At 37.7% G+C, this 14,685-nt stretch overlaps 1 long non-coding RNA gene across 1 annotated transcript; it reads right to left on the bottom strand.

Moving 5' to 3' along the window:
- Window positions 1–7,167: 7,167 nt before the first annotated feature.
- On the bottom strand, window positions 7,168–8,713 carry LOC139867435 (uncharacterized). Its single transcript, XR_011765840.1, has 2 exons — window positions 8,263–8,713; window positions 7,168–7,423 (listed from the first exon to the last, which is right to left on the bottom strand). It is a non-coding gene; the product is annotated as an uncharacterized lncRNA (long non-coding RNA).
- Window positions 8,714–14,685: the final 5,972 nt, after the last annotated feature.

Below are 14,685 nucleotides of genomic sequence, written 5' to 3'. Positions count from 1 at the left end.
ACGCATTTGTTAAGTGTTAAATGATGCTTTTGATGCAATTACTCGCGAGAAGTGATTTTAGGTTAAAATTTGGTGTTTTAGCAATAAAGTCAAACTTGGTCAACCATGGAATGGGTTTTTTGTAAAATACGAGCTAGTATGCATTTAGAGGTTAAAGTTGACATATTTGGGTATTCCGGGAACGTGGGAACTTGTCTCGTTAGTTTTGGACATTCGGGTAGCGTTAAAAGTGCAAAAGGGTATATTTTGCACTTGTTGTTCATTTGGGCGGGTCGAGAGTCCAAATGGGGTTGTATGTTGATTATGTGTATACCTATATGCGTATTATAGGTAAAATCTTGCTCAGTTGCGTGTGGTGAAGATTTCGCGCATGGTTTGTAATGCTCGAGTTCACGAGGTGAGTGGAATGATTATACATGTGTGTATATAATGTATTTACTTGTACGAGATTCGATGTGGGTTTTAAGTTCGGGCGATCGATACCACATCGAGTCATTATATGATATGGGTTTAAAGTTCGGGCGTTCGATACCATGTCATATATGTGTGTGGGCGTGAAGTGTGGGTTTAAAGTTCGGGCGTTCGATACCACATTACACGTGACGGGTGGGTTTAAAGTTCGGGCGATCGATACCACTCCGGGGTTAGTGTTATAATTTGTTGTGCACTAACGGTTGTTGGGAACACTAATGGGAAATTCGAAGTACCATTCCTCGTACTATTGGTTAACCATGGTTATGTGTTGTAGTGTAGCATATTATATTGTTCGAGTTATATATGCTATTGTTTGTGCTAGCTTGTGGTCTTGGAGATTTAGCGATATACTTTGCGATGGTATGCCATGTAAATTGCTAGCGTGTATGAGGTATTTGTGTAAGTGTTTGCAAGTAGGTATATTATATATGTATATGTATAATTATTGCATTCACTAAGCTTTATGCTTACCCATCTCGTTGTTTACCTTTTTACAGGTATTGTGATTATGAAGCTAGCTAGTTGTAGACTAGATGCTTAGGAGCGCTTGGGCTCGATGGGGTAGCTTTTGGATATTTGGACGCGGATGGGGGATTTGGTAGTCCTCGGGATTATGCTCTTGGTATTGGGTTGGGTTATTGAGTCTTAACCCGTATTTCTTGTGATCGGGTCATTATTACAAATGATTTTGTAAAGTGTAATTTGTGTGCCAAGGGTCATGATAGATTGTTAAACGTATCATTATGATGTTATGTTTCGATTAAAATAGAGTTGAAAATGTATTATATTAATGGGACCTAACTAATAAAAAAAAATGTACTCCGTTTTTGGTTAAACGGATTTGGGTTGTTACACCACATCCACTGCTGGTAGTTGTACTGCTCAAGTACTATGGATGCAAAGCCAGCTGAAGGACTATGATGTTCATGTTACAAAAATTCCAATCTACTTTGACAACACAAGTGTTATTGCTATTACCAACAATCCTGTGATGCATTCTAGAATGAAGCACATTGATGTTCGATATCATTTCATAATGGATCATGTTCAAAAAGGAGATGTGGAGCTACATTTTATTTCAACAGACCAGCAGTTAGCAGATCTCTTCACAAAGCCCTTAGATGAGAAACATTTTACCTATCTCATCTCTGAGCTGGGTATGCTTGAACTCTAAAATAAAAGACAACTTTGTTGGTGTGCTGGCTCTACAACATGTAAGATAAACCAGCAAGCTACAACTTTCACTTACTGCCTACATGTCAAACAGTCAGCACAACAAGGTCTTTTATATCTTAGTTAGTCAACGTTCAAATTGAAATAATAAATAGCTCACAATACTTAAATGATACCTTAAATCTGAAACTCATTTACTCCCAATGATTTAAAATTAAATTCATAACATATTAAATGTCACCAAGAATTTTTGTAGTTAATACAAAATTTATCTTATGGTTTTTAACTTCATTTTGAATTGAAAACTGCTACATTTAATGCTTAATGGGAAGTATGAGTGCTCAAACCGATTAAACGTCATGTCAAAAGTCTGTGTCCCCTCGAAAACGTGTCAGTCTGTCACATCTGCCCACGCGCCTGCAGATGACAGTTGCCATTTTCTCTCTCCTACACTTTTTCCACCAATCCGAAAGGTTAAATAAGGTGATCCATTTCACATAATAACCTTCGGTTATTAACTTTTTGATTTACCTTTCAAACACACACCCTTTTCTCTCTAAATTCCCAAATCTTCAAATCTTCAAATCTTTCAAACTCTCATCTTCAACAAGTTCATCAATGGCAGACCAACAACAACAATCACCACCCATAGAAAACCAACCAGAGGAAAAATAATCACAGCAACAACAACCAGAATAGCAACCTCCACCGGTCATCGAGGAACAAGTTGTACAGGGTCCACTGTTCAATCTTCATCCTAATCTGGTCAGGGCTGCTAATGCACCAGATCACACTCTTACAGGTGTACCTTCGCATCTTTATCCAGCCTGCTTGGCCAGATTCTGGTATAGTGCTACAATGGCCGCCACTCCACAGAACGTTCCATGTATTTGTGGCATGGTTACTGAAACCCTACCCTGCTCAATCAATGTTGATGCCATCCCACGAGCTCTTCATCTCCCAAGTGGACCTTTTGTTACTTCACCTACCAGTGATGAGTTTAGAAGGGAGGTACTGTAAATTTTAGGGTTCAATCTACCAGTGGCTCATACGCCCTTAAGGAAGCATATGCCACCTCTATGGTATTATTTCTTTGGATTGCTGACTCAATGCATCAGCTAAAAGTCATGGAGTTTTGACCAGTGCTCAGATTTTGAGCTGAAGATTGGTCACGGGTTGCTGTTTAACCACAATATTGATTATGCCGGTGAAATTTTCTTGCGACTAAGGGAAATGGTGCTTGCACCCAAACGAACACACTTAATCCCCTTTCTAAGGTTCTTGAGCCTTGTTTTTGAAAATGAGCTGGGTGAAGCTTACTAGCAGATTGCTGATGAATCATTCGACCCGCCTCCAAAGCAAGGGGGATGCCAAAAGATGCTCCTACTGATCCATATACTGGTTTAACACCAGGCATGCTCGAGTATCTTGCTGCTCGAGGTGGAGTTCACCAAACGACTGCCTCTGGTGTTGCACCAGCTAAGGGGGAGGGACCTCAGCGTAAGCCAGCTGTGAAAAGGAAGAAGCCAGCTACCTCAACTAGTACAGCCACCGTCTCACATGCTGGTAAAGCAGTAGTTGTATTAGAATCTAGTGCTCTCTGATAATAAAGATCAGCCCTAGTCTTATATACTGACTACCCATTTCTAGTATTGGAATTCGTTGCTTAACTATTTCTTGGTAACAGGCAAATTCAAACGAGCTAAAGCTGGCTCCAAGCAAACCACAGGAGGGATTGCCCCAGTCTCAACTGTTGCTTCTGAAAAGAAAACAGCTATGGAACCTGGTGCGTCTCTAGACCAAACAGCAGAAATCTCTAACTTAATTAAAAATATTTTAACTGCTGACTTGAAAAATGAAAGTGGATTTAAAGGCACAACCTTAGCTCCCAAGCTGGCTGGTTTTAAAACTAGTGTTAAGAAGAGTAGCAACCCATACTCTTCTAACCAGGCACTTCCACATTTTTCAAAATTATACTTCATGAAATATCCTCTGCTGACAGTACAACCAGCAGAGAACATAACTGACCCCTAAAGCAGACTTGAGCTGGCTCCTCATCATGTTGAATCAGCTCAGGTTACTGCACAGCCCAAATGTTACTTGGATCATGATAAGAGTCACACTCCTACATTATTACCAGCCAGAACTCTTACACTATCTAGGTCAACATGTGTTGCCAATGAGTCAGCAGAGTCACAGCTGCACTTACAGACACCTCACTCTGTCTCAATTGAAGGGCTGACTAAATTACCAGTCTGTCCCCAGAGATCAACAACAGATGCAATTGTTGAGTCAAATTTATTTGGTTCTACAGTTGTTAACATAAAATGTTCTCTTGTTTCAGTTCTTAGCAGGGTGGATGAACAGGCAGAGGGGGAGCAAGAAAAGGATGTCATTGTTTCTACTGATGAGCTCTCTGTTTTTGCTACTGGTGTTGGTGCTACTGATTTGTCTACTGATGGTACTGATACTAGTGTTGTTGCTTCTACTGATGTTGGCTCTACTGGAGACATTGTGGATGCTGGTTCCGCATATCTTACTGTTCATGAGGAGCTAGCTACTGCTGATGTTTCTGCTGCTCCTCCTACAGTCTCCGGTATTGCTACTTCAACCACTGATTCTGAAGTGGTTGATGAGATGATAATAGAACCTCCTCCTGCACTTGAAAAGGTTATTGATAATATTGTTCAGGAGGTTCTTGATTTTGATACTGCTGGCACTACCACTGTTACTCCCCCTGCTTCTACTGAGGATATTACTATAGGTGGTGACCAGGATGACATGGTGCTTACTGATGCGCTTATCGCAGCAAATGCTGCCTATTCTACACATGTCACTGGTTCTACTGAATCTATTTTGGATGCTGGTACCTCTACTACCGCTACCGCTGATTCTTCTCAGGCTACTGCTTCTGCTGAGAAGAAACCATATGTGTGCCAGGTACCAGATCCTGATGAACTTGTCCCTAACTTCATCTTCAGGGGAGCTTCTATTACTCCCAAGGTTGCCTTACTGGTGGATCAGCTGACTATTGATCCTCAAAGTGCTTTAATCTCAGCCAGCAAGCTACCAAGGGAAGAGCTGGTTGACCAATTGTCTCAGCATGATCGACCAGCAAGAGAAGAGGTTTATGAGAGGCTGGCCACCCTGCAACAAATCAATGAGCAGCCATACTACCATTACTTTGGTATGGCTCCAGCTGCTTCTCCATGGCCTGGTACTTGAAGGCCTCTTAAGTTCATCATCGATCCTACTACTGGTAAGTGTGTGATGCAGAATATCCCTGATTCGCCAGTACCTTCTGATTTTTCAGCTTCTTCCTCATCATCTTCTTCATCTGATTGTGATGCTGATAAAGGTGCTGGTAAGGGCGAGCCAGTCACTCATGATAATGTGACTGATAATGTGACTTGTTCCAAAGACACACTAGTGGATCTCACTGATGATGCTGATGATGATGCTGACAAGGATACCAGTGGTTCTAATCCTTCGGGTGAAGGTAAAAATGACGGTGATCATGGTGATGAGTCAAATTCTGACCTTCCACCTCCACCACCCCACGGAGGTAATCCTATTGTCGCTGCTAGTGATCGCCCATCAACCAGTAGTTTTGATCCTTCTGAGGTGGCTGCTATTTCTACACTGGTTGTTTATCGTACAGTAGCCAGAATCACACCAGATCTACAAAGAACCATCCGCACTACTCTTGTTGATCGAATGACTGAAGCCATACGCAGAGCTGTGGATGTTACAACTTCCACTATTGAAGCCCAGCTCAAACAAGTATGTGCTTTTGCTGATCTTGCGGTGGATGCCATTGTCCAACACCATGAAGAAGAGGAGAACCTAAAAAGGCGAATCATCTCTCACAATGAATACACTGACACTACAAGAAAACTGCGTTCTTAGGACCCCCATAAGGGTCCTAAAAGGCCCATTCTTATGACCCTTTGCCTGATAGGACCCACAATACGCACGACCTAACAACAGCGGTTGTATTAACCGAAAAGGATCCTAACGCTTATAGGACCTTTCATTTGAGTCCTATAAACAACATCGAAAGGGTCCTAAGAATGGGCCTTTTATGACACTTTATAATACTTTGAGACGCACAAAAGGGTCTTATGACGCCTAAATTTGTATGTTAGATCATATTAGGACCCCAAAAAAGTGTACTAATATAATGAGAAAGTATGTTAGTACCAATAAAAGCGTCCTAAGTTAGTCGATGGTGAGAGCAAGTTACCGACTTCCATTTCGACGAGTGAACCTCCCTTAAACAATTTTGTCGACGGTCCGTCCAAGAATTCGGTCAACGGTACGACTATGGAGGATATTGACGAGTCTCGAGGCATTGAAACATCTGTTGCTTCCTCGAACTCTAAGGTATGCTGTGATGTCTCCGATTCTTGTGTCACTTTATCGGGTTTCAAACGTGATAGTGAAATTCCCAATTCAAATGGTAAACGTGACTGTGATGCTTCTGGCACAAATGACGTGTATCAATAGAATGAGGATGTGGGTAACCCAATTTTCAAGGAGACAAATTTGTGTAATGATTTAGATGACAGAGATAGTACTGCGCGTGGTTGCAATGTAGTTTCCAATGATGGGCCACTAGATACTTCTACATCTAGTGAACATGGGGTTGATGTGGGAATTTTGGAAACTGAGCCCATTAATTCGGTTGAAGCTTCTAGTGGGTCAAAATTTATGAATGGTGTCTCGGTGGATGAATGTAGCTCAGTGGTTCGTTTTCGATATAGGAAGCGAAAATTTAGGCCTTTGATTAAAAATCATTTTATTAAGTACCTACACGGAAGAAAACAATTGAAGCGCAAAAGATGTCGTGAAAAGCGTACTTGGTGTGAAAGGATCATTATCGATGATCTGTTGAAGAACTCGGACAATGACGATGATGATTGCGATAGCGATTGCGAATGTGATTGCAATTGTGATTGTGAGAGCGATTGCGATACTATTTCATCCTCAGACGAGGAATCGTAAAAGACTATGGTCCATGATCTATGTTTTGTGCGACTGTCTCTACGAGTTTAGCTCCCGTTCGTGTTCATTTTATTGGGTCATTTGAGTTATTTTGTCGTGGTTTTCGTGTTTAGCATTTTTCGGTGTTAGGTTAGATAGTTTTTTTTTCGAAGGTGTGTTCTTTCGTGGTTTTCTCGTTCTTTCTAGCTTCTTGCTAATTGTTTTTCTTTTTCTATTTATAAAATTTGCTTGCCTTTCAAAAAAAAAAAAATAATTATAAATTATAAAGTACTCAAAAAAGGGTCCTATTATAAAATTATAGTAGTTTAGTACCACAAAAAAGAGTTCTAATATACATTTACATTTAGTAGTTTAGTACCACAAAAAAAGTCCTAATATATACTCGTATAAAAATTAAGTACCCAAAAAAGGTCCTATTATGAAAATATAGTAGTTTAGTACCACAAAAACGGTTCTAATAGTATATGTTAACTTAAAGCATCCTAACAAGTCTATTTCAATAAAGTGATCTCAAAATATAAACATCTCCAAAAATAAACATTTCAAAAAATAAACATCACTAAACATAAAACATTCATAATCATCTCAACATATGAGGACTTTAAATAACATTAATGAAATGTAAAATCAACGACAAACGCATAAATTCTTCTTATCACCATTTTCTTCATTAATTTCACTTTTACATCATCACAACTGTTCTCGAGTGGCATAAATTCTTCAAGTACCGGCTTGACATTTAATGATTTCTTCAACACCGTTGATTCCTCTTTCAAAGTAACAATAGCTGAAATACTTATATAACAAACATGATCAAACTACTAACTACTAGTAATAACTATAACTAACAAATAATAAAACTGTAGTACTAAACCCATTTATAGTACTAACTACTACAGGAATATTCATTTGAGTCCATAAATTAAGTTGAGATTCAAGGGACCAATGAGAGCGTGAACGTGTCGCGAAAATCACATGTAATTGAAAAAAATTCAAAAATTTTTTTTTTGAAAAAAAATTTTTTAAATGTTTTTTTTCGAAATTTTAAAAAAAAAAATTTTTTTTTTAATTTTTTTTTTTACAATCACATGTGATTTACCTGCACAATCACATGTGATTGGATTTGCCATGCATAATCACATGTGATTGGGTTTACAATCACATGTGATTGACATACATAATCACATATGATTTTTTTTTAAAAAAATTTCGAAAAAAAAATTTTCGGAAAATAAATTTAAAAAAAAAAATTTCGAAAAAAAAAAAAAAAATTCGAATTTTTTTTTCCAATCACATGTGATTTTCGCGCCACATGTCGCCATCTCATTGGTCCCTTTGTTTTCAAGCAAATTTATGGATGCAAGTGATTACAACTCACTAACTACTAACTATAATTAATATATAAATTAACCCAACTTAGTCCTATATCCTTCGACAAACTTTATTCATAAATTTCAAACTGTGATTCCAAACTTCAAGATATTGGACGAGAAAAAAACAACAAAACAAGATGCTAGTTCAGCATATTTTATTCAGTAAACAAAATGGGGGTAAGTGTAAAACTTCATAGAAACTCAAAAATTTATGCATAAAACTAAAAAGAAAGACCATTTAAACACTCTCCTGGGAGTCACCGCCAGTGACTAAATCGGCCCAAATCCCTCCGGTTACGAACTGAACGTGACCATGAACTGAATTATGTTAAGGTTTTGGTTCCAGATCTGAATTCATTTTCAATTTTAATTTTAATTTTAATACTGAGTGAGAGTAATTAATAAAAACAAGAGAATTAAAAAAAATGGGGGAATGAAATCACGGGTGGTTGAAAACGTGAGATGAATTAGATGATGAGATGAATTTCTAATTGTGTGAGTGTCTGATGAATTAGATCTAGATGGGTGGTTGTAATGAGTTCCAAGTAAAAAAAAGAAAGACTTAGATCGGGTGGTTGTAATGAGTTCCACAAAATTTCATTAGGGATCCATGTTGGTTGATTGTTTGGATGGAAGGTTGTGATCGGTTAGAATGAAGAGAAACGGATTACTGATAATAGGACCTAAAAAACATATTATTTTTGTGACCTTATTATAACTGTTCTAAAAAATAATAAGACCCCAAAATTGTGTGTTATATTAAACATCTTTTTAGGACAAAGATTTATAAGCGTATTAATAATATGACTCAAAAATTAGGTGTCCTAAAAAATAATAGGACCCCAAAATTGTGTGTCATATCAAACATCTTTTTAGGACAAAGAATTATAAGCGTATCAATAATATGACCCAAAAATTAGGTGTCCTAAAAAATAATAGGACCCTAAAATTGTGTGTCATATCAAACATCTTTTTAGGACAAAGATTGACAAAGATTTATAATATGACCCAAAAATTATGTGTCCTATTCTTAGGACCCCACTTTATTAGCTTAGGATATTATAGGACCCCAAGAATTACCCCGTCCCAATTTTTAGTCGTTTAGGACGCTTTTTCGCAGGGGCCCCAGACGAGGGGTCCTAAGAACGCAGTTTTCTTGTAGTGTGATCATATTGCCTGTAGCGACCCCTACAAATCGTCATTGACGGCGTCGACTACTTAGGTCCCGTTACGTGGTCGTAGGTCTTTAAAAATAACGTTTGACCAAAAGTATGTCGCATTCATTTCAAAAGTTAAGATTTGTTTCAAAGTTTACAAGAATTGTTCATCCAAAGTTACGTTACAAAGTTATAAGTACAAGTGAATACTATGCGACACAGTTTAAAGAAAGTCAAAAGACGCTCCATGTAGTGCATATATACTCGACGTCCAATGCTAATATCAAATAATGAGCGGAAGCATGTTTCACATATCGTTCAAAGACCTGAGAAAAACATAGAAATCTGTCAACGAAAACGTTGGTGAAACCATAGGTTTAAGTAAGTAATTGAGTAAGTAAAGTAAGCCGAACCACAAGATTTGCAAAGTTGAAATAATAGTAATACATTCTAAAAGTTAATATTCACGAGCACCCAATTATCAAGGCTTAACGTTCCGTCCGTTGATACCCCATTAATAGTGCTAGAACAACACTGTTTCTCGAAAATATATTTCATCCGTAGACGGTAGCGAACCGTCCAAGATGAGGGTTTGCCAAACCCATATGGCCATACAACATAAGTTCACGCCTACACTTACACCCTGCAAGTGTAACTAATGATAATCGAATTGAGGCTTTCGTTCTAAACTCGTATGTAGAATGTTTGTTTTCTTGTACTTGTGTTCACTTAGTTAAGAAGAAACGTTTATGTTTTCTCATCCCAAATATAAGTTCAAAAGAGTAAAAGTGGGACTATGATCTCACCTTGAGTGCAAGAGTAATAAAGTATTTCAACAAGTAAACGTGTGCAAAGACAAAGCTAGTCTTGACCTAAACAAATAGGGTTGTATCAATAACGGTAAACACGATCGGTCAAAGATGTTCAATTAGTCATATGGCTCGTTACGACTCGATTATATAGCATGTGAATCAAATTGTCAAGTTTCATGCAAGATACAAGTAAAGAATCATGTTAGAAAGAACGCATAATCATTTGGTTAAGTTTGACAAAAAGTCAAACTTTGGTAGGTCAAAGTCAACAAAAAAGTCAACACGTTCGGGTCAGGTGCCGAACTATTTTTCTGAGGTTTTTATTCATGTATAAGCATGTTAGAACAAGTCTCATGTGAATCGGAGGTGCGTAGCATAGCAAACATTTTCCAAAAATGGACAAAGTTGGACAGCCTACTTTGGCGCGCCGCGCAGGTATATGGCGCGCCGCGCCATTACCTGTGCAGAGAAATCTGGCAGTTTTTAAGTTTTATGCACGAACCTAACTTCAAACAATCACCATTTATGACCCGCAAACAACCAAAACATGTATCTTATATCATCGAAAAGGTATTTTGACAAGGAACACAACTAACTACTTTTCATCAAGCGAAAACATCATTTACAATAACCGATTTCTCGCCAAGTGGTCATTCAAGGTCCATTTTCAAAGTTTCAAGTTCTTGAAATGCATTACATGATTCGGGAATCCAATCCACACATATGATATGCCGTTTCGAAGGTAAATACTCATGCAATACAACTAAACACTTACTAACAACATTTCATGGCATCCAAAGTATCAAAAGTTCATTTCAAGTTCATCAAACCCTAATCAAAATTCACAAAAATCACAAATCATGTATTTGAAGTTTTCTTAATCAACCTACGTATCATAACGAAGCTAGTGATACTAGTAACACAATTAAAACATGAACTTTAACAATTTAACAACATTTAATCTTCCAAAATCAAAGATTAAGCAAACCCATTTTCAAGTGTTCAAACTAGTTACTCAAATCAACAAATCGAACAAACAAAACATATATTCAAGTTATACACGAGCCATAGACACTAATTAAAACTTTTATAATTCAAAAACATCAAGAACACAAAATCTAGTGATTTTAGAAAGTTACCCAAATGAGATGAAATTGGTATCAAGTCGAAGAGGATGAAGGGAGGATTCCAAATATGTAATTTGTTTTGTGAAACACTTGCTAGATCATGAATGGATGATGAATTCTTTGTTTGGAGAATTTAGAGAAAATGTGAAAGTATGAGGAGAAAATGAAAATGAAAATGAAAATAATGAATGGAGGAGGTGGTGTTTGACTCCTTTGAACTAGTCAAATCTTTGACACTTTGGCAAGTTTAGTCCCTCAAGTTTGTAATCGGGTGCGGGAATTAACCGAACAAATATTTTTAAATTACACGAGAGAACGAGAGATGTTATAATCCAAATGATGAAAATATTTTAAGAATGTAAGCTAATGGAGGATACGAATCGAGATACTGAGGATATTATTAAAAAAAAAGACGGGCGTTAAAATAATTTAACGGAAAAATGCAGGATGTTACATTGCCCGTCTTTAAGCTGAACTTGATGCTGCTACTAGAAGGATTCTCTTTCTAAATGAGGAGAATAGGGTTTTAGAAGAGAGATTGGATTCGCAGGAACAGCAAATGGTCACAATGGTTCTTGCCTCTGCTCATGTTCAAATGGTGGAGACTATGCAACGAATGGCTGCCCTACAAGCTGATGTTAGGGCCACTGTTGATCAAATGGCCATGGGTGTTGCAAGGAATGAAGTCAGAACTTCAAACCTATGTCTCAGACAATATGGTGTAGATCCTGGTGCCCATCTATCTCCTGCTGATGCTGACTGGAACAACTTTGCCTATTCAGTTCCTGAATCAGATAGTGACCTTGATGCATAGGTCTCCCCTGCTCATCCTTCTGCCCCTGCTGATGACAAAAAAGGGGATAAGAAGTCTAAAAAGAAATCTAAAAAGTGAAAACAATCTGAGGGGGAGCATGAGCATGAAAAGGCTCCAAAACAGCAGAGGAGGGATGGTGATGATGGTGGTGATGATGGTACTGGTCAAGGTTCTGGCACTAAGCCCAGCAACGCTCATACTGAAGCAGGTGTCCAGGCAGCTGGTGAATCTCAACACAGTGTGTCTGCCACATCTGTGGATGATATTGGTTCTGGCAGTAAGCCCAGTGATGTGTCTGAACTGGTTTTAGCTGAATCTTTTGCTGACTCTCAAACTATTGAACAAAAAATGAAAAGAAAACTAGAGAGGCATCAGAAGAGACAGCAGGAACTAGATGCTGCTTTCAACGCTAAATCTGAGGCATTTGCTGCTCTGAAACGACACAAAATTGAGCATGTACGATCCCTTGATCCTGAAAAGCATGAAATTCATGATGAACTTCTCAGCATTGCTGAACACAAAAGGGCTGCTTTGAAAAGAAATGCTAAGTTCATGGTGAAATATGATAGAAAGAAAGCAAAGTTATATGCTGAGCGAGCAGACAGAATTAAGAAGATGACTCCTGAAGAGATGAAAGATTACTTAGCTTCTACTGATTCAGGAGGGGTTAGAGCTGATATTTTTATGAAATGGCTAGATGCAATGTTAGAAACCAGTCAATCCTCTCGACCAGCATCTTCTGCTCAGCCAGATGCACATCAACAGCCAGCAGACATCATCAACCTTGATGAGGATGAATTAGCTGAGGGGGAGCACTTAGCAATTGTTCCATATCTGCTTCCACAAGAACCAGTATCAACACAAGAACCATCAGCTGAACCCATGCCAATCGATAAACAAAAGGTAAAATCTGCTCCTAGGGACAACCAGCCCCTAAGGGAAGGACCCTTATTTGAGGCAGCTGATGAAGATACTGCGGCAGTTGTACCAGCTGATACTGGTCAGTCAGCTGGTACCGAAGACACAGCAACGAGTGCTGTGATTGAAGACCCAGCCAGTAGTGTGTTGCTGTGTGTAACAAGTGTTGAAGACCCAGCTAAGGTGGCTGAGCTGGGTGCTAAACAAGATGCTGATACTGTTGATCCTGCTGATTTCACAGTCTGGGGTAGAGGAGATCATCTATTTGTTCAATCACCTATCTCCGCCCAGACTCTTGCTTATTTTAACAGGACACAGGATGAACGTATTTGAAATGTCCCGTTCTTATTGATTAAAAAGGTTCCATATTAATTGATTTCGTTGCGAGGTTTTGACCTCTATATGAGACGTTTTTCAAAGACTGCATTCATTTTTAAAACAAACCATAACCTTTATTTCATAAATAAAGGTTTAAAAAGCTTTACGTAGATTATCAAATAATGATAATCTAAAATATCCTGTTTACACACGACCATTACATAATGGTTTACAATACAAATATGTTACATCGAAATCAGTTTCTTGAATGCAGTTTTTACACAATATCATACAAACATGGACTCCAAATCTTGTCCTTATTTTAGTATGCAACAGCGGAAGCTCTTAATAATCACCTGAGAATAAACATGCTTAAAACGTCAACAAAAATGTTGGTGAGTTATAGGTTTAACCTATATATATCAAATCGTAACAATAGACCACAAGATTTCATATTTCAATACACATCCCATACATAGAGATAAAAATCATTCATATGGTGAACACCTGGTAACCGACATTAACAAGATGCATATATAAGAATATCCCCATCATTCCGGGACACCCTTCGGATATGATATAAATTTCGAAGTACTAAAGCATCCGGTACTTTGGATGGGGTTTGTTAAGCCCAATAGATCTATCTTTAGGATTCGCGTCAATTAGGGTGTCTGTTCCCTAATTCTTAGATTACCAGACTTAAATAAAAGGGGCATATTCGATTTCGATAATTCAACCATAGAATGTAGTTTCACGTACTTGTGTCTATTTTGTAAATCATTTATAAAACCTGCATGTATTCTCATCCCAAAAATATTAGATTTTAAAAGTGGGACTATAACTCACTTTCACAGATTTTTACTTCGTCGGGAAGTAAGACTTGACCACTGGTTGATTCACGAACCTATAACAATATATATATATATATCAAAGTATGTTCAAAATATATTTACAACACTTTTAATATATTTTGATGTTTTAAGTTTCTTAAGTCAGCTGTCCTCGTTAGTAACCTACAACTAGTTGTCCACAGTTAGATGTACAGAAATAAATCGATAAATATTATCTTGAATCAATCCACGACCCAGTGTATACGTATCTCAGTATTGATCACAACTCAAACTATATATATTTTGGAATCAACCTCAACCCTGTATAGCTAACTCCAACATTCACATATAGAGTGTCTATGGTTGTTCCGAAATATATATAGATGTGTCGACATGATAGGTCGAAACATTGTATACGTGTCTATGGTATCTCAAGATTACATAATATACAATACAAGTTAATTAAGTTATGGTTGGAATAGATTTGTTACCAATTTTCACGTAGCTAAAATGAGAAAAATTATCCAATCTTGTTTTACCCATAACTTCTTCATTTTAAATCCGTTTTGAGTGAATCAAATTGCTATGGTTTCATATTGAACTCTATTTTATGAATCTAAACAGAAAAAGTATAGGTTTATAGTCGGAAAAATAAGTTACAAGTCGTTTTTGTAAAGGTAGT

The sequence above is a fragment of the Rutidosis leptorrhynchoides genome, chromosome 9 (assembly GCF_046630445.1).
Source record: "Rutidosis leptorrhynchoides isolate AG116_Rl617_1_P2 chromosome 9, CSIRO_AGI_Rlap_v1, whole genome shotgun sequence".
NCBI classification, from domain to species: domain Eukaryota; kingdom Viridiplantae; phylum Streptophyta; class Magnoliopsida; order Asterales; family Asteraceae; genus Rutidosis; species Rutidosis leptorrhynchoides.
Note: the sequence above shows the minus strand (reverse complement) of the source record. Positions and strands in the feature narration are given on the sequence as shown.